A 26,814-nucleotide genomic window follows, 5' to 3' on the forward strand; every position below is an offset into this window, starting at 1 on the left:
TAGTTGGAAACGTTGTTTGAGGAAAATACAAGTTAAAAAGGACTGCCTGAGACTAAATAATGATATTCATTAATATAGCAACCATTTTCGCATATAAAAATTATATTTCTGCGATTTCATTGAAAACGATTTAATTTAGGGACTTCCTTCCAAGCATTAATATTACGCCTTTTCCACGAGGTAAGACAAAAGATATTATAAACATTTACTGGTCATATTTGAAAATGATGTATTATTGTATATGACGTTCTTTATGATATTTGAGAAAGTAATACAAATATCCCTTATTCACAATCAGTGATGTGCCGTAATCTATAATTTTACGTCTACACGATTGTCTACTGCAATCTATACGTAATCTACATTACACATTTTCCCGTGTAGACTATGCAGACAACCACTATCAAATGTAAGGAAGAATTTTGTTGCTCATTTGTTTATATTTCCTCATTCAGTTGTTTTGCTTCGGTACAGCGAAAGATTAGGGAAAAGACTAACATATAAAAAGTAGAGGGAATTATCTAATCTGTATGTTTACTCGGCTCTGCACATACCACTTCCTTAGATTTTTCACTTCGAGTACTGGTTTTATAATGAAATTTACAAAACTAATTCTCACCTGTGGGCTTTCAGTCCTGAATCTGCTGTATTTGCCAATTTTTTTCTTGCATATTTTACAAAATGCATAATACTTTTCATTTTCCTTCATCAAGACCAAACTAAGTATTCGAAAGTTACTATTCGCTGGTCTAGGCATTTTATTTTGTACGCAATTTCGCAATGTAACGACAGAAGAAAGCTCCTTTATTGTCCACGACGCCATATTAAATTAGGTGTTTTTGACATAGTCTACATAGTATACGTTGTTTACATTGTCTACGCATAGTTGACACATAAACGTAAACTATTTTTTTTACGCGTAGACGCACATCTCTGTTCACAATACAGTGAAGTATCTTATTGTTCCTCATAAATTTTCAGCTTCTTTTAAACTAAACTCTAAAATGAATATGTTCTTAATCTTAATGTCCAAATTACATAAGAACATCGCTACTGCTGCAACACGTTACTCCAAACCTGATGCAGTTGCAATTCTCTTTGGACTAACAGCTGTAATTCGAAAACCTGTCAAATTTTATTTCTTTTTTTTAAAAAAAGAAGATTGGTAAATAAAATATGATTCAAAAAGTAAATACTATGAAATAGCTTTTGTAATATAACCTAACAATATAAAGAGGTGAACAGAAATGGAATTTGCCGAATATCATGCGTAAGGTAACAAACAACGTTCGTATTTTTATAATGTAAGATGCAGAGGTACAATCCACGGCTTAGAAATTGTTACGAAATTTCTAAGTCCAAATTAATAACAAACTCTTGCCCCGTTTTCTTATGCAATCCAGAAATACATGTCTCGATCGATTATTTATTTCTTGTCTTCAATCCAACTCCCTTCCTCCTTTACCTCTACTTGTCTAAAGGAGATGTGTGTGACGTAGTACACTCTTTCCATTCAGACGAAAAAAACAGGAATCAAGTTTACAATGCTGTAGCTCTAAAATAGCCTTTTTCATTCGTTTCTTCTGAAATATCTTTAAACAGCCCATTTTTTTTAATTCAATCATTAAAGAGCCTATTTATATCTTTAAACAGTCATACACTCTTCCCATAGCTTCATGAATACCTTTAGTTTCATTCTCTCACTTCTTTAAAGACTACAAGGTAGTAAGATGCTCCCTAATAAATCTATGAAATTAGCAATAACAGCAGTAAGTTTTGTGCTTCCTAAAGTCTGTAATGCACACACAGAGCTCGAGAATATCTACTGACAGAAATGAGTGTTATTCAATGATTCATTTAATTTCTTTTCAGTAATTGAAACAAAGGTTCCAAGAGCGTCATTTGGGCAGAACACGAGGATGTAATTTCAGCTACCTTGAGCTTCATAAATACATATTATTTCAGCAAATATATAGTAATACACTAATAAAAAAGTGAAAAATTTATGTCGGTGGAGACTCTCCCCCCAAATGAACTCTAAAATGACGCTGCTTTTATCAACAAACCTACAGAGTTACGATTGCACATTGCTAGAGAGCTTACATTTGCTTTCAAGGGTCCAAGGTTTAATCTCAAGCCACATGAGTTCCTGGGGGACAATGAGGGAGATACAGACAGAGAGAGAGATTGAAATATGGAGAGAGAGGAATGATTTATATACACAGATTCAGAACTGGAGAAAAATGATCGGACAGCATTCGTATTACGACGAAAATTGTGATTTTGTGAAACACAAGAAGGGAAAGTTGCAAGAACTGCGAGGATCACATTAGGCAGTTGTCGAATTAAGGTGGAGAATACTTTTGAGAGCATCAGATGATACCGAATGAAGAGAAAAATCTTGAGAACTGAGGAATTAAGAATTTAAAAAATCGGAAGCTTCCGAGACCGGTTTCCAACCGCGAAACTTGTAGTAATCAAACCTTGACTTTATCAATTCTGCTACGGAGCACTCTATATTCATGCACATACATCTCCTTGAAAGCACGTTGAAAGCTAACTTAATGGAATATTCCAAAAGTTGAATTGATGGATGAGTCGTTCTGATAGGATATAAAACTTTGTAACTTAGTTACAATGTGCATTATGAACTTCTCCTTCTTCAGAAACCCTTCAGGCAGTAAATGTGTTATTATCGTGTTAATTAGGTTACACTTCACAGAACCATCTGATAAAGTAATGAGATTCTGTGCGTCATTGTCTGTTAGATGAATGGTTAATGTAAGTTACTCCTACGTATATGGTCCAAGCTTGGAGTCAAGACCATTCTTATTGATAATTTTCTTTGAGCTACGCTCATACTCTGCATTCTACGAGTTCAATTTTGAAGTAATGTAGTCATAGCTAGTTTAATTCGAAATTATTTTCAAATATGACATTTTTATTACATGCGTTTCTTTAACTTGCGATGTTTCAAACTTGATATTAAATCTTACAATATTAATCCAACTCATTTCCCTACGGCATATCATCATGAATGTTTGCACAACAACGACAGCCAGGAGTTAATACCAAATTCTTTTCATACTGTAATGTATGCATATATATTTAGAGAGTTCCACTCACAAAAGAAACGTACAGCGAAACATTGACTCTTGGAGAAATTTCAAATGAATTTACTATTATTATAAATTACAATCACAACAATCTACTTTGAGGCCTAATACACTGAAACCATTCCAGAGAGGGAAAGGGGATTTAAGTAAAAAAAAGTAATAGAATAAAAAAATTTTTTGTCAAATTCGTAGTTTTCTGATTCGAAGAGATGAATAGTGGCTACCAAAGATCACTCCTTATTTGTTTGTAGCCTCGCATAAATGGAAAATTGTTTTAAAAGTATATTTTACATTCAAGTATGATTGTTGTTGTTGAAAAAAGCTACTCCTTTAACATTAATTATTATAATTATTTTCTACTGTAGTTCTAATTTGTAATAACATATTTTCTATATATGTTGTAATCTATGATATACGTTTCTTAACATTCCTACATTTGTACATTTTACGTCCTATATTTGAAGAGGAGCTTATGACAATTCAGAGCAGCAGGGACATACCAGAATGCAGGCCTTGACAATCCAGAGCTCCTATCCCACGAAATCACAAGTTTTCTGAAAATTGTTTCTAATTTTAGAGCTGATGATTGACATTTTAGTGAAACATGCAATCAAACGCCTTGTATACGCTCCTGCAGAAAAGTCAAAATCTTAGAGTGCGAGCAGTTAGTAATGTTTCCCCAGAAGTTACATCTTCGATAATTCCGAGTGTGATATCAGTATTTGTGTATTATCAATTTTCAAATCCCGTCCATTCTTGTTGCGTTTTTTTTTCTTTTAGCTACATTGAGTTTATGCATTCCAGATCTTCAAGCTTGAACCAAATTTAATAGCAGTTAGTGAATTAAAAGTAACTGACATTATTTGTAAATACGAGACGTTATTACGTGCTTTTCATTAGCTTACAGTACTGAAGTTTGATATCAACTTTTTCATCCTTCATTTAACTCATTTCGTGATGTGTTTTGTTACAAAATTCATGAATCCTAACGGAAAAATTCCTTTACCACTTAATGGTGACTGCTTTGAAAGCAAGTGCAAAATATAAGAATCAAATGCCATATTTGTAGTTTCGTGTGGGGAAGAAACAAACTTGTGAACCAAAGGTTTAAGAACAAGTCAAGTTATTAATATAAACTTTGCCGAAGGTAATTTACTTATATCATCATAAAAGAAATACGAAAGACGTTCTGAAACGAAGAAATACTACATACAACTTTGCAAGCGGACGCGAAGAAAACTAACGTAACAAGAATAAAGACGAAATATTTACTGCATAGTGATCGTGGTTGAGTGGTCAAAGCACTGCATGAGTAATCTAGAGGTTCGTGCTTTGAATCCGCATTGGACACTTTTCTACTTTCGGATTTTTGATGGCGATTGATCGACGGTTTTATTATATTCAGATATTTGATAACTCGGATGTTTCAATGCTTGAACTATCATATCTTCAGGCATAATAATAGTAATAAAAATACTTATTATTATCTCGTAGAAGGTTTAAAGCTAGGAGCAAATTACCGCTCCGGTTATACCGTTAGAAGCAGAAAAGTGACATCTGGAAAGATTATTTGTGGTTTGTTTAATGTTGCCCACAAGAAGAAAAATTTCTCATCATGTTTCTAAAACAAACAAAACAACATGAGAATTAACATTTTCATTCGAGACGGGATAAGGGTAACTGAAATTATCATGTCGCTTTAGAGATGAGAATCGAGACGAGATGAAAAATATCGTAAACACTTCTCGTTTTGTTACGATTCTCGAAAAAGTGCATGTCCGTTCTTTAAGTAACAATTGCTCTGTAGACGGAATCTTATAAACTTTTTGTTACTTTGTATTTTACAGCTCATTGATTTATGATCTGTGTGGGTAATTTTAGCAAAGCTTTTATAGTTACCTCTGCATATCCTAAATCTTAGTATATTACATACCTTACTGCTGAGTGATATTAAATTATTTCTATTACATTTAGTTTTCTTAAAACATACAGTAGAACACTTTCTACATGAAGCATTAGTGGAAATCTTCTTTTTAAAATGTGGTTAGTTGCGGAGATGTATCTTGAAAGATCTGAAAACTTTCTCCGAAGTACCTACGTTTAAGTAAGTTTCTCCAAATTTTAGACCTACTTTAAAACTTTTAATACCATTATTATTATTATTATTATTATTATTATTATTATTATTATTATTATTATTATTATTATTATTATTATTATTATTATTGTTATTACTGAATACTTAAAACCATAAACATTACGTCTTATTGAAATGCAAATAAGCATACTGAAGTTAAGAAAAATCAAAAGAAATTTGTTGGACCCCCATAAGTATGAATTGCCTTATGGGAGATACTTTGGAAGGAAAAGAAGGGAGGGAAAGAAGGTGTCAACTACTGAAGAATATAAAAATCGAACCTTCGGTTTCCTTAACAGGAACTAAGTTTGACTTCTCTTCATCGCGATACATAGTAACGCCCTTTTTTTGGTAAAATACATTGGGTTTGTTTGCGTTATATTGGTATTTTAACAAAATATATATACAAAAAATAGTTCTTATTTACCACTTTTGGTTGAAAGAATATATGTAACGTGTTTGAAAATGACGAACGGAAATATTATTATTTTAATAGGAGTGGAAGAATGTAGAAACAATTTAACAATGTCGTTTCAGAGTAATTTATGACTCATACTACACCATAAGGATGACGTTTTGTTTTCGTGAATGGTTTGCGAAACACGCCGTTCTCAGACACTAGGAATCGAGAGTGTAGACTGTAACGTCATGATAGTTATCCCCCTGTGAAAGAAGTCGTTTCATATCTAACTTGTAAGAATGAGAGAAATAGTCTATGTTTTATGTTATTATGCATCAGAAATATCAACTTTGTAAATTATAAAATATTTCGGAATTTCGGATTATTTCGGAGACTCCAACCGCGGACCCTTGACTCACGAAACGACTACCCAAGCCACTGCCTTAAGACTGCTTTTCTAAGTAAGAGTCAAAAAACACTCGTCTATATAAAAAATTGAAAACGTTTACGTAATATTTTATTAACGATGAAAAACTGATTTCGGTCATGATAAAATGTTATAATCCACAGAATTTAAGTTTATATATTTTTTACAAAAAAGACCGTAACTTACGTCTGCATAACTTACCTCTATTATATTCGGTTATTCTCGTTTTACGTTTATTTTCAGTAGCGTTGAACGACAAGGACACGAACACAAATACATCGAGGACATTTAATATTTCAAAGGTTCTCCCATCGAAAATCGAAACTGAGACCCCGCTAACTGAACTATCTGATGTGTGGGGTGCCTGGTTCGTTCCCAAGGCAAGTAAGCTTGAGACGTACAACATCGTGCTCGTAGGTCTTCTCGGCTTATATTAAAATCTGTAAAACCACCCCTAGCGTTAGGCGAAAGTTAGAAAATAGTCGGGATTGGAGACGATTTTAAGGACCGTCAGGACATACCCTCTGCATTCGTCCCTACAACTAGCTAATGTTAAACGGAAAGTTTCCAGGCCAATCTCATGTAGAAAGTAGGGATACTGAACTTAGAAGAGCCATACAAAACTTTGCTTTTAAGTAATGGTTATGCCGGCTAAGCTACAGAAGAAGCCCATGATGAGAATGAAAGAAATATTGAAATAAAGAAACAGGGAAGAAGCGAAACTTGGAGAAAACTGCACACACGCTGTTAGTTCAGCACAATACCCACTAGGCTGTAGCTGGATGGAAGAGCGTGAACTACTAAATTAACAACACCTCAGTAATAATAATAATAATAATAATAATAATAATAATAATAATAATAATAATAATAATAATAATAACGGTAATGAAAGTTTTAAAGTAGGTCTAAAATTTGGAAAAACTTACTTAAACATAAGGATTTCGGAGAAAGGTTTCCGTATCTTCAAGATACATCTCTGCAACTAACCACATTTTAAACAGAAGATTTCCACTAACTTTTAATGTAGAAAGTGTTCTACTGTATGTTTTAAGAAAACTAAATATAATAGAAATAATTTAATATCACTCAACAGTAGGGCATGTAATATACTAAGATTTAGGATATGCAGAGGTAATTGTAAAAGCTTTGCTCTCCATTCTCATCTCTAAAGTCACATGATAATTTGAGTTACCCTTATCCTGTCTCGAATGAAAATGTTAATTCTCATGTTGTTTTGTTTGTTTTAGAAACATGATTAAAAATTTCTCTTCTTGTTGGCAACATTAAACAAAACAGAAATAATCTTGCCAGATGTCACGTTTCTGCTTCTAACGGTATAACCGGAGCGGTAATTAGCTCCTAGCTTTAAACCTTCTACGAGATAATAATAAGTATTTTTATTACTATTATTATCGCTGAAGATATGATAGTTCAAGCATTGAAACATCCGAGTCATCAAATATCTGATATAATAAAACCGTCGATCAATCACCATCAAAAATCCTAAAGTAGAAGAGTGCCCAATGCGGATTCAAAGCACGAACCTCTAGATTTCTCATGCAGTGCTTTGACCACTCAATCAGGATCACTACGCCTAAATTATTCGTCTTTAGTCTTGTTCACTAGGTTTCTTTGCTTCTGCTTCCAAAGTTGTGTGTTATATTTCATCGTTTCAGAACGTCTTTCGTATTTATTTTATAACGATATAAGTGAATAATCTTCGGGAAAGTTTATATTAATAACATGACTTGTTCTTAAGCCGTTAGTTCACAAGTTTGTTTCTTCCCCACACGAAACTACAGATATGGCATTTGATTCTCATATTTTGAACTTGCTTTGAAAGCAGTCACCATTAAGTGGTAAAGCCATTTTTCCTTCAGGATTCACGAATTTTGTAACAAAATACGTCAAGAAATGAGTTAAATGAAGGATGGAAGAGTTGATATCAAAGTTGAGTACTGGGAGCTAATGAAAAGCATGTAATAACGCCTCGTATTTGAAAATAATGTCAGCTACTTTTAATTCACTAACTGCTATTAGATTTTGTTCAAGCTTTAAGATCTGGAATGTACAAACTCAGAGTAGCTAAAAGAAGAACGCAACGACAATTTACGAGATTCGAATGTAGGACTACCAGCAGAAACCCCGTTCACTAACGCCTCATCAATCAAGCCAACACATTTTATAAGTCATTAATTTGCATGCAAATGGTACAATTATATGTTTGTGAAATCAATGTTTTCCTCTTTTTCTCTTCAAAAACGTAACATGTATACGACGATTCGTTACGTTTTCCATTAGAGCTTTAAAAGACATGATTTGTGGTTGAGTGTAGGATCTTACTTTTTAAAAAAGCAATACATTAATATCGACAAAGTAGTTAACGAATTCCTCTCCGAAAAAGATCACGTGTACACTTATATTTCAAATCGTAATTTATAATTTGGGGAAGGCGTTGTGCCTGTGAACACTGTTAGAGTCTTCAAAATTTTGGTGCTAATATTCAGCACTTTTCCCTCACTTTTTGTCGTATGTTTGAAGTGCCATGTCTTTTGCTATCAGATAGCATGATTCTTAAACGTGTTATATAATTACAGTAGCTTTCATAGGATATAATAAGAACACATCCGTTTTGTTCACAGGTAGATTATGGTCATGTACTATGGAACAGACCCTCCTACAAAAAGATAATTACAACGTTCCTGCGGCAATAATATAAAAAGAAGCCACAAATATTTATAGTTATAAATTGCAATAAAAGTTTTAGCTATAAAAATTTCCCAGAATTAAAATTTTATTATTTACATTAAAAATTGAAGAGTATTTCTGACAAAAACTTGTGAACAATAAAGTTGAGCATTTACAACTCTTAAAATAACCTTATACAATAAGCGAATATTTAGAAACTTCTTAAAGTTATAATTAATAAATTTATATCTTAACCTAACCTATATAAAATATATCAATTGCTTTAACTACTTACATTGTGTAGCTTTAAACAGTATAATTTACCGTTCAAAGGTACACGATGCATTAATGTTCAAAGGTACAAGATTGTCACTATTACGAAAAAAAAATCTCCACTAGTTTAAATATTGAACCGAAGTTAAAACTAAAAATATTACTATATTCAACAATGATTCTGCCTTAAGTTTGGACAAATAAATATCACAATTTGTGAAAACCAAAGAGTACAATACTCAAAAGATAACTACAAAAAATCGTCGCTTTGTGGGTGATAAAATTAAAAAAGAACATTACGCGGCACAACATTCAGTAAACAAGAGCAAAACGGGTTTGTAGTACTTCTTTTCATTTACTCTTTCATACAAATTTTTATCATTGCACCTAGATAGCGCAGGTGTTCATAGGTACATTGTTTCAAAGGTACAACGCCTTCCCCTATACCTACGTTGGTTGAAATTTCTCCATAAATATGGGGCGAGACACTGAAACCACCCCTACCAAAAGGTGAATATGACATGTAAAAGACGTTAAATACGAAAGATATTAGTGTCGAATTCATGTGCAAAGACGAATTTTGATACTGTGGCTGTTGCGTAAGTCCAAATTAAGCCTTGGTTGGCATGGTGTTGACAATGGGCAATTGATAGGCAAAAATAATCGAAAATATCCTATATTTGCGTTGAATGGATAGTTTTCGTGGTCTCTGATATAAAAGGTTATATTTTAGATGTGGATATGTCCAAGGTTGACCCCATTGGCATGAGGTCATAGGGGAAACCAGTGAAGAATGCGGAACAGTTTTTTTAGTACGTTTTAATTTCTGAGGGTGAAAAGTCATAATGCACAAATACTGATACCACACTCGGAAAAATCGGAGATATAACTTCGGGGGAAACATTACTAACTGCTCAATTTCTAAAATTTTCACTGCTTTGCAGGGGCGTAGACGAGGCTTTTTGACGGTATGTTTTACTAAAATGTCTATCGTTATCTCTAAAATTAGATATAATTTACAGAAAAAGTAGTTATTTTGTGGGGCAGGGGATCTAGATTGCCAAGGCCCAGCTGTTCTGATCTGGATTGCCAAGGATTCTGTGTATGTCCCTGCTGCTCCGAATTGTAATAAGCTCCTTTCAATTGTAGGACGTAAAAAGTAATTAAGAAACGTATAACATAGAATACAACATATATAGAAAATATGATATTATATATAAGAAATATAGCAGAAATAATTATAAAACACAATTTTGAGGGAGTAGCTTTTTTAAGCAATCATACTTGAATGTAAAATATACTTTTAAAACAATTTTCCATTTATACAAGGCTAAAAACAAGTGAGGAGTGTCGTCTAGTAGCCACTATTCATATGTTTGAACCAGACAACTATGAATTTGACACCAATATTTTTTTGTAATCTATTACTTTTTTAAACTTATAACCCATTTCCATCCCTGAAAGGGGTTCAGTGTCTTAGCCCTCAAAGACGATTGTTGAGATAGTAATTTATACGTATAGTAAATTCGTTTGAAATTCCTCCGAGAGTCAATGTTGCACTGTACGTTTTTTCTGAGTCAAACTTTCTAAATATATATGCATACATTCCAGTAAGAACTGAATTTTGTATTAACGCCTGCCTGTCATCGCTGTGCAAACATTCATGATGATATGTCGTACGGAAATGAGTTAGTTTAAGGTAGTAAGATTTAATATCAAGTTTGAAAGATCCCAAGTTAAAGAAACGCATGTAATAACAAATATCATATTTGAAAATAATTTCGAATTAAACTAGCCGTGACTACACTACTTCAAAATTGAATTTGTGGAATGCACAGTGTGAGCGTAGCTCAAAGAAAATAATCAATAAGAATGGTCTTGGTTCTGAGCTCGGACCATACAAGCAAGAGTAACTTACATTAGCCATTCACCTAACACAGGGTTTGTCACTACTTTTTCAGATGGTTCTATCAAATGTAACCTAATTATGACAATAGTAACATATTTTCTGCGCTAAAGTGTGTTCTGTATGAGGAGAAGTCCATTATGCACACTGTAACTAAGTTTGCTAAGATAGGATAGCTTTATATCCTATCAGAACGGCTCATCCACTAATTGAACTTTTGGAATATTCCATTAAGTTAGCTTCAACGTAGCTAAAGGAGATGTATGTCCATGAGTACAGAGTTTTCCGTAGCAGAATGGATAAACTCATGTTTCGAAAACTATAAGGTTCGCGGTTGGAAACATGTCTCGGAAGCTTCAGATTTTAAAATTCTTCATTTCTCAGTTCTCAAGGTTTTTCTCTCCATTTGTAATCATCTGATGCTCTCAAAAGTGTTCTCCACCTTATCCCGACAACTGCCTAATGCGATCATCGCAGTTCGAAACCTTCTCTTCTTCTGTTTCACAAAATCACAATTTTCGTCGTAATATGAATGCTCTCCGTTCATTTTTCCTATTTTTAAATCTGTGTATATAAATCCTTCCTCTCTGTCTCCAAATTTCAATCTGTCTCTCTCTGAATGTCTATCTCAATGTAGCCCAGGAACTCATATGGATTGAGATCAAACCTTGAACTCTTGAATCCAAATGTAATCTCTCTAGCAATTATGCTATCGTAACTCCATATGTTTGCTGCTAAAAGTAGTGTCATTTTAGATTTTTTCTGGGGGAAGGGAGAGTCTCCGCCGACAAATAATTTTCACTTTTTTAATAGTGTATCACTATAAATTTGCTGAAAAATAAGTTTTTATGAAGCTGAAGGTAGGTGAAATTACACCCTCCTGTTCTGCCTAAATGACGCCCTTGGAACATTTGCTTACAATCACTGAAAGAACTGAAATGGATCATTGAATAGCATTCATTTCTGTCAGTAGATATTCTCGAGATTTGTACGTGCGTTACAGACTTTAGGGACCACATAATTTACTACCGTTAATGGCAAATTCCATAGATTTTTAGGGAGCATCTTACTAGCTTGCAGTGTTTAAAGAAAGGAAAGAATGAAATTAAAGGTATTAAAGAAGCTGTGGGAAGATTGTGTGACTTTTTTAAAATATAGTGTCTTTAAAGATATTTCAGAACAAACGAATGAGAAAGACTGTTTTATATTGTAAACTTGATTCCTGTTTTCGCTCGTCTGAATGGAAAGATTGTATTACGTCGCATTGGCTGCTTTAGACAATGCTAGGTGGAGGTGGGAGGGAGTTGGTTGAAATAACTAATCGATCGAGACATGTAATTGTGGATTGCATAAGAAAACGGGGCAAGAGGTTGTTATTAATTTGTACTTAGAATTTTTGTAACAATTTCTATGCCGCGGACTCTACAAGCTTTTCATCTCCAATACTCAATAAGAATTTGAATGTGGAAGCACTGATAAATAGTTAATGCAGTCGCATGACAAGCTCATATTTACATACAAAATATCTTGAAAAAGTTCAATAAGTGTGTGTACATCTGTAACTGGTTAAATTTTTCATACATATATACACACAATTTCTCGTAAATTTAGGATTACAACAAACTTTTACATAGACTAGAAAGACATGAAATTTGTGTTGCAAAATAACGTATACACTACCTTCTATCCTTGGTGGTGCTCCCGATGGAGACGTTGATGGTCCTATTAATGTAAATAATATACAAATAACGTACATTATGAATTTGAAACAAGTTCCTAATAAAAGATATCAATCAAAAATAATATAGAGACTCTTCCATAATTCGTGTAATTTTCTACAAAGTTTTCACACCATTAATATAATATTTGTCACTCTTATTGAGAAATATCTGACTTTTTCGAATTTCTAAAGAAATAGGAGAAAAGTACTGTTGAGTCCGCCTTTTGGGGATGTAAACACAAAAGTTCAATTTCCTTATGGAAGATTCAATGTAAAGTTTTGGAAGCAGTTTTCTCCAATAATTATTCTTAAAGATTTTGGGGCAAATGAGTTGTATTAGTTACAAAACGGAACAATACTCATTCACAAAACTTTTAAAGCCGTCTCAGATATTATTTTCGGAAGGCCCCTTTTTGGGGGGAAAGGGGCGTAATAAGATGGTGGGTGATGTCTTACCAAAATCCCGAAATTTATTTTCGGAGTGCCAGTAAGTGTCAGATTAATGGCGAATGTCACAGAATTAATGCTCCAATGCTCCTTACATGTAAGAGAGACTGATAATGGGGCTACAGTCCCTTTTCAAAAATAAAAGAATTATCATAAATATCCGTAATAGGGACATAGGAGAAGAAGGTATTTTTGTTAATTAATGTGTAATTTGTAGTCGTTGTAGCAAAAAAAAAGTATGTGTTTTTCATATCTGTAATTTTTGGGAACCACCGCCTTAGAGGGGCACAGGGGGCGAAGCAAAAGATGATTGATGTTTACAAAAATTTAAAAAAAATGTACCGGAAATGCCTGTGAACGTCAGATTATTTACAAATATCAGAATTAATTTTCTAATGCTCCTTGTATGTGCCAGTGACCTATATGGGACTATAGCCTCATTTTAAAAATTAAAAAAAAATCATCATAAATATTCTTAGTATTGACATACGGGAAGAATTGTTGTTTCGCAATTAATGTGAAACTCGGCGTCGGGTTAGCAAAAAGATGTGGGTTTACCAAATCTTGAATATTATTTTGGTAATGTACCGCCTAAGGGGGGCACAGGGGCTGAAAAATAAGTTATTGGATTTTTTAAAGTTTCAAATTTTATTTTGAAAATCCATAGTGTATCAGATTGATCACAAATGATGCCAAATTAATATTCCTAAGCTCTTTACATGTGCCAGTGATTGATATGAAGCTACAGCCAACTTTCAACAATTACATTAAAAATTTATAATAAATATCCTTGCAGGAACATACGGAAGAAACTATATTTTGTCAATTAATGTGAAATTAGGCGTTTTGCTAGTAAAAATCTGGAATATTAATATTGGTAATAGGAGGTACAGGCCACGGAGGATAATTTGGTACTTTTGGAGGTCACAGGGGTAGGACTGATAGAAATTCCAAATTTTATTTCGAGAATGCTCATGAGTGTCAAATTAGTTGCAAGATGCACATAATTAATACTCCATACTGCTTTTATGTACCAGTGACTAATATGTTACTACAGCTATCTTTGAAAAGCATCATAAATTCAATATGATTATTGTTACGCAAAGACCTACTGGCAGAAGCATTTTTTAATAATGTGATATTTGCGATCGTTTGTAGAAAAAATGTATTATGACAATAAGATATTAACCATTTATGTATTTCATTTAGGGCGTGGACTCAGAATTTCTTTTGCCTAATGGGAGTGTGAAATGGGTAAATTTGCATTTTTAGTTAGAAAATGCAATAATATTCTTTCGCTTGTACCTATGATGATGCATGCGTCTGGAATTTTATTACGGCCATTCCTTCTTATTGGGAAACATTAAACAAAGAATTGTCCAGAGTGTAGTCATCCAGATATGTTGGAGAAGGTGTTCACAGTGGCTCTAGTAAATCGCATTAATTCATTCATGTCTTACTCGTTCACGAGGCCATGCTGAATAAAGTAAGTTCATTTTATCTGTCTTACACTTAGATTAATGAAATATTTAAGCAATGTAGTTAATGACAATTGAGCCAAAAGAAAAGTGTTGTTTTTGGAAAGGGATAATATGTTTTCTTGGGTTTATAATATAACCTGACTCACCGTGATCCTTATTCCTCGCGAGGCATTTGTTTTTACTACAACCATGTGTTCATAGTATACGATTTCCTGAAGTGCTTACGTGTGATGTATACGAGTAGGCTACTGCGTTGAAAGTGGGATCATACAGTTATTGTGGAAGAAGCAGGGAAAAGATACGCTTTTTCTATAAATTAGAAAACAATATTTTAATTTTTAAAATGTTACTTCTCATTCAAATCTTTTCATTCGTGGTACCTGCGGCATTTTCCATTGTCATTTTCTGTTCTATTTCGAGCTGGTTTGTTTAAGTGTGCAAAAAATATGCTGGTGACTTTATGTGTGATTTTATGCTATAAGAAGAGATCAATTTGGTTTTAAAAACGCAAAATTCTTTGATTATATTCCAGTGCTTCCAAAAAATCGAAACTATATCATCAATCTGTTACACTGACAGACGATATTCATTTACACTAAAATCGAAATTTTAAAAAAAATCAAAACATTCTTCTACAGGGTAATGACAAATTGCACATTAATTGTAAATTATATTTATCTCCTTCCCATACGTCCCTGCTAAGGATATTTACCGCAAATTATGTAACTTTCGGAAGGGTGCCTGTATCTTAATATCAGTCACCGGCACATGCAAGGAGCATCGGAATATTAACTTTGTATTATTTGTGATCACTCTGACACACAATGAATTTTCGAAAACGAAATTTGAAATTTTTATAAAGATCGAATAATTTATGCTTCACACCCTGTGCCCCCATAATACGTTGCATTACCGAAATAATATTCCAGATTTGATAAATGCATAACTTTTTGCTAACCCGAGGCCGAGTTTCACATTAATTAAGAAAAAATCATTCTTCCCGTATGTCAATACAAAGGATATTTATGATGATTTTTGAAATTTTTGAGAGGGGGTTATAGCCTCATATAAATCACTGTCGATGCAGGGAGCATTGGAATATTAATTATGTGACATTTGTGAATAATCTGACGCTCACTGGCATTTCCGTAACAAAATTTTAAATGTTTATAAAAATGCATAATCAGGTGCTTCGCCCTCTGTGCCCCCCTAAGGCGGTTGTTCCCAAAATAACATTCCAGATTTGAAAAACGCATACTTTTTTGCTATAACGACGCTAAATTTCACATTAATTGACAAAAAAATACATTTTACTCGTATATCCCTACTAGGGATATTTATGGTGATTTTGCAATTTTTAAAAAGGGCTATACCCCATATAAGTTACTAGCACATACGGGGAGGATTAGAATATTAATTATGTGACATGTGTGAAAAATCTGACGCTTACTGGCATTTCCGGAACAAAATTTTGAATTTTTAATAAGATCTATCATCTAATGTTTCGCCCCTGTACTCCGTAAAGCGGCGCGTTACCAAAATAACACTCCAGATTAAAATCAATACAAAATCTTTTGCTTCATTGACGCCAAATAACACATTAATTGACAAGAAACTTTTTTCTCGTATGTCCCTACTAAGGATATTTATGGAATTTTTATTTTTGAAAGGGGCTTTAGCCCCACATACATCACTGGCACATGCAAGGAGCATTACAATATTAATTCTGTGACATTTGTGAAAAAACTGACGCTGACTGGCATTTCCAGAACAAAATTTTGAATTCGTATGAAGATCCATCATCTTATGCTTCGATTTCTGTGCCCCCACCCTTAAGGCGGTGCGTTACCAAAATAGCATTCCAAATTTCAAAACGCATACTTTTTGCTAGAATGAAGCCAAATTTCACATTAAGTAATAAAAAATACGTTCTTCTCATATGTCCTTACTAAGGATATTTATGGTGATTTTCTTATTTTTGAAAGGGGCTGTAGACCAATTATCAGTCACTCTTACATGTATGGAGCATTAATTCTGTGACATTCGTGATTAATCTGATGTTTACTGGCACTCCGAAATTAAATTTTGGGATTTTGGTAACACATCACCCACCCCCTTTTTACGCCCCCTGCCTTCCAAAAGGGGAGGCCTTCCGAAAATAATGTGCGAGACGGCTTTACTAGCTTTGTGAATGAGGGTTTTTGCATTTTGTAACAAATACAACTCATTTGCCAAAAAAACCTTCACGAATAATAACTGGAGAAAACTGCTTCCAAATTTAACACTGAATCTTCCGTAAGGGAAATTAACTTTTGTGTTTACACTCCCAAAAAGAAGTTTAAGCAGAAATTTACTCATATTTTCTTTAGAAATTCGAAAAGTCAAATATTTCTCAATAAGAGTGCCAAATTTTATATTAATGGTGTGAAAACTTCATCCACTCCCAGTGATTTAGAAAATTAGACGAATTATGGAACAGTCTGTATGTCATAAAATTAAATACGTTTTTAATATAATTTAATATTGGCTAAATTAAAATACGCGTTTATCAATAGGAACGTAAAATGAGATCCCTTCAAAGATTCTGGTATCACTAATTCCATTGTTCCCAAATAATTTTATATTCAAATTCTATTAAATAACTTGCTGAATGACATGCGATTAAAATTGTTAACCTTAGAAGCATGATTAACATTATAACACTTTTACGAACCGAAACAATGAACAAAACATTTTTCATTTTATACAATATAATTATATATCATCTCTCTCTTAAATTCTGCTAACAACAATTATCAAGTTATGTAGTATTGAATTCATCAACGACATTCAGTGTTTCACAAAATTTCAATTTTATGTGGTTCATACGTGAACATCTGCGCGGTTATAAGAATATATATTTTGGATACAAACTGAACAGAAACAAGAAATGGAATTGAACGTATTACGCACAGGAAAAAGCAGATAGTTTAAGTAATGTATTATGTGAGAGCTCGAAAGATGCTCTATCATCATACATTGGAGGTAACATAATGTGAAACAGAGGAAAATGAATATTTGAAATTAACGCCAAGCCCAAAATTCAGCGAATTTATCATGTATCTTGGAAGATGATGAAGTGTGGAACGGAGGTTAAAATGGTTAATACAAAAGTATTTAATTTAATTTGAATATGTGGAACGCTTAAGCACACTCTTCTAGAATTAATCTGCTAGTTCAGCAAGTGAGAAAGGTAATTGCAGATGTTGTGGTTGAGCGTTCACCTCTTACGCCTGATATTCTCGGTTCGATACCAGCTCGCGCCAAGTGAACTTTTTAGTGGACAAACACTGTATGCATATTTTTCTCGCGGTTCTCCCATTTTATTTATTCTTGCATTACATTCGTTTCTAATCATCACTGTCTCCTTTAGCCCAGATGCATAAGAGTAGAGTAAAAAGTGAAATGTTTTATTTCTCTTTTTTAAACAAGAGAAAATAGTATATTTATTTTGTGGTTTAAAAATGCACAAACGTTTAAAGTACTGAGTTCTATATGTTTTCAGTTTGTTTTGAATAAACGAAATGAGATTTATTCCACAAATTATTCTGCAAACCAGATTTTGGAGTACTGTTTGTGTCACTTTCCATCAACATAAAACAATGAGTGAGTTCCATATACTTAAATATATCATGAAGATAAAAAATGGAAATCAATTTTGAAAGTTTAATTTCAAATTACAGTAACATACATTAAGGATTTATTTTACTTATAATCGTACACTGAATTTACATTCTTTACATGTTTTGTTGATCATAAAGTTAAAGCTTTTAGTATCTTACCGTTTTGATCAGAAGGACCGCTTGGTGCAGAGCCTAACAGTAACATAAAAATATTTTCAAAAAATCCATCTCTAAAGACTGTGTACTATATAATGTTATAAACCCTTAACTTATAGAAGATAAATCGCGTTGTGATCTCTTGTAGTAGAAATATATTAACATATCACATTGAAATTATCATGATAAATGTTTTGATGCTTAATTAAAATATTTGCTTTCGAAATTAGAAATTTCGAACATGATTTGGTATTAGTGAATGTGAATGTGAATATTGAAATATTTTATTTAAATGAAACTGTACCTATCAAAAATTGTAAACTCTGATTAAAGAAACACGCTTTTATCTTCAAATTATTTCGCAAACAATAAATAAACTCTACAGAACATAGCTGTCTTTTCGGAAGATGAAGTAAAGAAATATAATACATTAATCTGATTAAATGAATTCAGTATATTACAATCCGAGCCTAATAAAAGTATTCGTCTGCGAGTTCAATCAGGATTACTTAAATGAGAGTTCTGCTTTTAGCAGTACTACTTTTCTGTTTTTATCCCGAAACTAAATAAATATTTTTCACTTAATCTTATAGTTAAAATAAAGACTGAAATAAAATTGCTCTGACGACCTCAATTACGAAACATGAGAACCTAACACAAAATATAATTTTCTCAGGACATTATTCGTTTTCAATATTATTATATATTTTGTATTCAATATTATTATATACATTTAAATGTATTCACTATGTTTCAAACTATACCCTTATATAAATATGTTCCTACTAGAATTTACAAAAACATACTAGAATTTACAAAAACAGGAAACGGTATGGTAAATCAGATATGACTGATAGCGTAAAATGTTCGAAAATAATTACTTGTAATATTGGTGAAGATGGAGTGGAAGTTCTGGCCTCGGAAATAAATATTATGTGCAGGTTTTCAAGCAACATTCGTACGTTAAATATAGTGTGATTGTGATTGAATTCTTTTCATCTACATTTGAAATCAAAATTTGTCTGGAAGCACTTACACATACTTAATGAGCGGATAAACAAAAAAATATTGAATGATACGAACATAAGAAATGATTTTTAAGTAATATCATAGCTTATGATTATTAATATCAGAAAGGAGATCAAGTAATTGCTGCTTTAAGCAGAGAGAAAAAAACGTTGAAAACACAACTAACGTATCACATTGTTACAGTCAGAAGGAATAATCAAAATCCAATCTTATGCAGAGTCGTTTCGACGTGTGATTAGCGTCATACTAAACTCCTGACTACTGCAGGAGACTTATGTTAGTCGAACTCTTTAGTATGACACTAGTCGCGCTTCCTAACGACTGCACAAGGCCCAATATCTCTAATTTCAAATATAACATATTTAAATTTTCAGAAGAGTGTTATTGAGTTCTGCATATACAGCAACCTATTAAATGGCAATAAAGTCTTGCTGAAAATTAATTTAATGACATTGTATTGCAATCAATTCACCAACATAGTTTTGCGTTTTAATGATTTAAGTTAATTTCAGTTCATAAGTCAGAGTGTGGTTTCTGACAAAACTAAAAAATGTTGCAAAGAAACTAGTGTAAAAGTAAGAAATGAAGGAAAATTCAGTATTTTGTTGAAAGAAATAGATTAATGAAATGAAACATATGAGAGTTCGTAAGATGCAGTAATATCTAATGTTAAAAAAAAGCTCTTTAATAAACAGAAAAAGAAGATAATTTTTTTTAAAAAAAAATCTTTGAATCCAGGTTTCAAAATTCAAATATAGTGCAAAAAGTAACTCTATTAACTTAAAGTTTAAAAACAAAATTAGTACATAGGGAATGTAACCATATGATGTTTGACTCGAATATGTGGGATGTTTAAGTAATATTGGAATGGAAAGTGACCTACCTTAGAATTATGATTGTCAATATACCATAGTAGAATTTTTTTTATTACTTGTTTATCAAAATTAGAACAAGGGTGAAAACTGATTTCTGTAATATTATACCGATCAGGTTTAAAATGTAACGCAAATGTTTGACTAAATTATTCACGAAATGAGACCAGAGAAGATCATACCACCTATAAAGCTGTGAGTAAAATAAGAGTAAAAAAGATATTATTAATTTAAACAACTCCTTTAGGGAAAAAATGAAAATCATTTCATTAGCATAAATATATAAATTGCAGTAATTGTGTCATAAATGGTCTTAAAATAAATCTTTTTATGCTAACAGCCATTCATTTCTTCTCTTAACCAAAAGTGAATTTACATTCTATGGTTATTGTACAGATAACAATATTACTATTTCTATTACTTTACCTTCTCGCTCAGAAGAACCACTTGATGTAGAGCTTAACAATAAAACAAAAAAATCGTCAATATCTTTTTCCCAGGACTTGTCAGTTTACAAACATTTAATTGTTTACAAGAAACACCTGTTAACAAGTTCAAACTACAACATCAAATGAGATTTAAAATTTTAATCCGAGAATTAAAAGCATAATTCTGACCTCTGCTAAAATACTAGTTTTTTCAATGTAGTTAATGAATGGTGGGAACATATCGGCTATTTTATGTACGATTAGTTGTTTCGCGCAGAAGCAGATTATTCACAACACAGAACTATAAGTTCATCTCCAAATGTGTATATAGTTAATGATGAAACACAATTATGTATAACCGTGCAAAATGAATAGTAAACCAAACAGTGTTTTGATAAAATTAATAATAATAATATGCTTTAAATTACGAATCCTTTCCTAATATAAAAATGTCCTTCTCCGGTTTCAGTTAAGATTGGTTGGAACTGGTAAAAAAAATATTTTCATCGTTTCCCAAGTAATACGATTAATTCTTTTAAATTGACCTTCTAATCAAATTTTAAACTCAGATATTATTTTACCATGATATTGGAAATGTAAGGGAAAATTGGTTGTAATTCTTAGGAATCTTAAACATGTTCCTTTCCAACATTTAAAACAATTATCTATAACCTTACAATTTCATTCATACTCATCTCAATCTTCAATATAATTTCAATTTTTAGGTGGAATTTAAACGATATCGTCGTCTCTAATGTGAAATAAATATTTATAACCTGATGCAGTAACTGCCCATTTTTATATGATGCATTTCAATGAAATGCTAGACTATAATTTCAAAAGAACAAAAATATAATAAGTACAGTGTATTTCATGGACTAAAAAGTGTTAAATAGGTATTTAGTATATGGTATAATATTAGTAGGATTTGAATACAACTTGTGCCTCAGTAAACAATCTAGCGCATATCTTTGGAAAATTGTAATACAGAAACCATGAAAACATTACATTTATATAATCATTATAATTCATTACATTTATCTAATCAATATCGGAACAGAATTAAAAGAAGAATCCTTGCTGCAAAACGAAGCAAATATCATGTCAAAGGAATATGAAAATATATAGTTTTTTGCAAATATAATGGAAAAATTTATTGAACTTTGTTACCGATGAAATTATTCATATATTCATTTTGAAAATACTACGTAATTTTAAACCTACAACAAAACATTATCGACATGCAAAAGTAGAAAATAATAGTGGCATTACTTATTGAATATCTTACACATACATTCTATCGATGGTGGTGTTCCTGGTGATGGTGTTAATGAGCTTACCAAAGTACGCAATATTTAGACTACTTAATTAATAACTTACTGAACTCTTATATGTTCAGTTATAAGAGTCAAATAATTTGTTAAGAATATAAAACTGTCTACCATTACTTAGACAGAAACAAATACTTATACTTAATAAAATATATAAAATTTCGGTAAATGCAATATAACTTTATGTTGAGAGAAACATTCAAAGATAGAGGAAGAAAGGACCAACAGTAAAAACTTACCTCTCCAATTTTAACCAATTATTTTTCCATTATAAAGCAAGATTTAATTAATAACAAAAAATTTTGAAATGTGACTAAAGGATCATACTGTATGAGAAGGTATATAATCTTGAAAGAGTAATAAGCTTACATTCATTTTTACATTTTCTCAAGGTAAAAAGCAACTACTTTAAGCTTAAATTGATATATTACAGTAATTGTGTCTTAAATGATCGCCAAGTGACTGTTTTACTCCAATAGTGACTTATTATTCTTTTCAGCTTAAATTGAATTTATAACATTAGCTAATTCGATAAATAACAATAATATTGTTCGTATTACTCTACCTACTCGCTCAGCAGGACCAATTGAATATCAAAAAAATATCTCCAATACTTGTTTCTCCACTGTCAGTTTTTTCCCATAGAAACTTTTTCTAACTATTTTTACAAAAGATATCACCTTGTTGATAACTTTAAAATAGAATATCATGCAAGATTTGAAATTTTAATCTGAAGACATACTTCGAAAGTCTGTTAAAACAGTTATTTTTGTAATGAGTATTTTCTCATTAGGAAATATGACCTAATGAGAAATAAGCAATGGAGGGTATATTCCGGCTATTTTATTTACAATTAGCTGTTGGTGCAAGTAGCTTATTGGCAACAAGCAACTACAATTTTATATTCGAAATTTAATAAAGTTAATAATGAATACCTGTTATATATAAACGAGGGAAATGAATGGCAGAACTATACAAAAAGTATTGAAAAAATCTAATTAATCATACTTATTAAAGCACCAAGCCATTTCTAATACACAAATAGCCTTCAGCGATTTTAATCATGATGTATACTTTTCTCTTAACATTATTGCCATTAGAAATATTTTCACCATTTACCACGTAATAAGGCACTTCCAAGTGCATCTTCTAATCGATTATCACACTGATTTGTTATTATTTTAACGACATCACTATGATATTTTAAAACGCAGTTCAGATTAAATTCGTAGGAATTTTTCGTTTCAACTATTATTAAAGATATCATTTTCCAGAAGTATTCAAGATCCTTTACAAACCTTCGGTTTCATTGACACTTATTTCTATCCTCAATGTAGTATCAAATCTGAGGTACATCCTTTATATTCTTCACCATCTTATCCATGACACCCTGAAGCAATTTTTATCACTGTCTCAAAAATGGAATATGGGATATTGAACAATGTCAGCATATAAAGTACTGTTTCTGTTTTCTGATTATTTTTACACCTACATGATTGATTCAAGGATTTCATGTATTCAATGTCAGTATTGGTTAATTTTGTATATTTCAAATATAAAAATCATAACAGTGTGAGCAAGGAAATTTGGATGATTCATGTCTTGGTATCGAACTTTCACATTCATTACACGCACTCATGTTAAGGTAGTGCCTTGTCCGTTACAAAATTACCGACAACATACTGATGTCAGAACGCACTCCAAATGCTTGTGCTGCCATTTTAACTTTAGCTACGAATCATTTACAGCTGAAAAGCAGCATGTTTCTAGTGTTTAACAGCAAGTTACAATTATGAATGAAGTGTTGAAGTATTTCAAACTAAGCTATAATACGTATTGTTTATATTAATTCATTTCACTTGAGAGAACAACATGGAATACCATCAAATTTGAATATAAAGTTTGGAACAAATACAAAACCATGTTACCTTTGAATATTTTTTGTTCCCGTTTATGTTTTTATAAAAGTGCTATGTAGAGTAAAACTTTATATTTAAAGCGCAATGACAAATATACCTGACTTTAGTTAATTAACAGTTGTAAATTAATCTTATAAATACCCTGGGTAGTCATTGTTAATCAAGTTTAAATTGGCATATCATTCAAACGGTTAGTCCGTTTCTAGTAGATATAGAATGAGTATAAAATCAAAAGTACTTAATATAATTTATACTTAAGCCTCTCCAGTAATCAATTCGTAGACACTGCAAAGTCTCTATTAGAAATTTTATAACATTTTCATGATAACCAAAAGTTTTTACTTACCTCAGTCCTTATGAAACCCGATATGTGTCTTTTCATGTAGCATAAAACATTCAATTCTTTCTTGTGTTATCATGTACGTTTATAAACATGTTATTATTATCACATCAGAAATAATAGACTTACACTTTTGTTTATGATACTTAAACAATACATCTCCGTAGGCAGTATCCATAACATGGATACTAAAACGCACAACGTTCATATCATGAGTTAAACATGGTTCATTATTTCAAGACATAATAAATATATAATTGCTTGTATATGTTTAAAACTATGAAACTCTACTTTCTATTCTGAGAACCAGAATATCCTATAATTTGGGTTTAATTTTCTTCGAAAACATTAAAGTATTACCAAATAAAGCATTGTTGGCATTAGCACAAAGAGCGTCTGTCCATGCCGCTCCTTAAGTGCTCAAAGGATCCAAGTACTGGAAAGAGGCAGGCCAATCAATTTAAGTAATATTCTCTTTTCCTAAATGTTGTGCGATCTGAGATGTTCGATACGGTCACGCATTATTTTCGGTAAATATTAAATCATTGAAGATTGTGCCTCTATAATGATGAACGCCGGATAGGTGCAAATGTGTACAGCTAATAACGTTATCCAATGACTATATCCTGTTTAAATATTTAGAGGTTTTTATGTCCATGGAATATTAGCCCATACTGCACACAACAACATTCCACCACAAAATAGATTGGTTTGGAAATGTTGATAGATTATTTCTGAATTTCTCCTTTTGCTAGAAAGGTGTAAATGGTAAATTATTATTCAGATTCAGTATACTCCAATCCCATGACAGAACTACATCATTTCTACTTCCAGTTCTGAAGAATTTGGTACCATTTTAAATACGGACACTGACGTGCAGATGTCCATGTGATTTCATCGGCAAAAGGGATCACTTCCATACAGGGATATTCCATTATAATGCGTGGGTTGCGAGGGTTTTCATTGGTGTTAAATGCGTTTCTAGAAGGTTATAAAGTTTAAGTCCTACAGTGAACTTTAGTAGCTCTCTGGTTCAAATGATGTACCATCCCTTTAATTCAATTACTTTTTTGTTAGAAATTAGACACATTCCGTGCTATTCTCACTCTGATTTTAGGACGTGCAAAGTCTCCCCACTTTTATGAATAGTAGATGTTTTGTAACATTTATTTCCATCTATTCTAAGAACCACACATGATGTTATGTTACCTTATATGTCCAATCCTAAAGGTTTCCCCATGAAAATAAACGCAAATGTGCAATTCTTCAATTAAGAAACCCCACTTTTTTGTAAAGAAAGCAGTTTCATAAAAGATTATATTGCTGGTGCGTATTTCTCCTTATCAGAATTAAATAAATAAATTGTGTAAATTTAGCGCACGCACATTCTTATATGTTGTGCATTTTTTACGCATAGAAAAAGTGGGCATTAGGTTGAATTTCAGGAAGCATGTAAAAACATTTATTTGTCTAAACCTTTTCCAAGTGTAATTGCTATGTTCATTTATTGAACTTCACTTATTATTTAGGTATTTCACGATGTGATTACTGAATATTTAGTTTATAATATTTCTAGCTCATAATCTTGACACTATGTATATGGAAAAAGTTAGAAGTATGAATGCTTCTACAACACTGTTAAGAATCAACACTATTAAATAAAAGTGCAGTCAATGTAAGGGTTATATCCATTTCATTTCACTTATACATAGTCTTTTCCCGCGGGAAAGTTTTCCTGTAAGGGGCACGTAGCCGATTCTCCTACATTATGGAAACAGTTATACACATCTAGTTATTGAACTCGGGTATGGTGTTAGAAAAATGCGTGTTCCTAGATCAAGTGGTGATGTAAGATCTCGCGCGTAGGAATTCAGGCTTCAAAAATGGGATCCCGAAATTTCTAACACTGATCCCTTAAATTTTCTTATTAAGAATGGTGTAGCTAGATGAGGGTGGTTGCTTCCAAATGCCCGAATCTGCTAAGAACAGCAGTGATGTTAGTAATTATTACCTGGCCCAGAGATGGAGTCCTAAAATCTTTGGCTCGGCTTCTTTCTATTACCCTATTGAACATGGAGTATTTGCATACGGGTAGTGGCGTTTACAATGTGTGGTTTCCCTTTGCAATCCGTGATATTAAAAATAGAGTCTTGGACTGAGGCCCAGAAATGCAGTTCCAAAGTTTTGTGCTAGTGTCCATTCTATTTCCCTATTAAATATGAAATTGTTGGATGTGAGAGTTGGCTTTAAAAGATTCAAATCCCTGATTCCAGCGGTCACATCAGAAATCGGACCCTTCTCTCGAAGCTTCAGAACGAAGCTCCCGAAATTTTCGACTGAGGTCTCTTCTGTTTCTTCCTGAAATATGCAATTGTTGGAAACGGCTGTTTGTATTAGAAAGGTCCGGGTCTGTCGAGCAGCGTCTGATATCACACATCCTAATCTGGTTCCAATTCCCTAGAAATTGAATCCTAAAGCT

General features: G+C 32.3%; 1 long non-coding RNA gene across 1 annotated transcript; it reads right to left on the bottom strand.

The window, feature by feature from the left end:
* Nucleotides 1-12,629: 12,629 nt before the first annotated feature.
* Nucleotides 12,630-20,781, bottom strand: LOC145683301 (uncharacterized). Its single transcript, XR_014131005.1, has 3 exons — nucleotides 20,744-20,781; nucleotides 18,420-18,452; nucleotides 12,630-12,672 (listed from the first exon to the last, which is right to left on the bottom strand). It is a non-coding gene; the product is annotated as an uncharacterized LOC145683301 (long non-coding RNA).
* Nucleotides 20,782-26,814: the final 6,033 nt, after the last annotated feature.

Source organism: Thermobia domestica, chromosome 4 (assembly GCF_964235325.1).
Source record: "Thermobia domestica chromosome 4, izTheDome1.hap1.1, whole genome shotgun sequence".
Classification (NCBI taxonomy): domain Eukaryota; kingdom Metazoa; phylum Arthropoda; class Insecta; order Zygentoma; family Lepismatidae; genus Thermobia; species Thermobia domestica.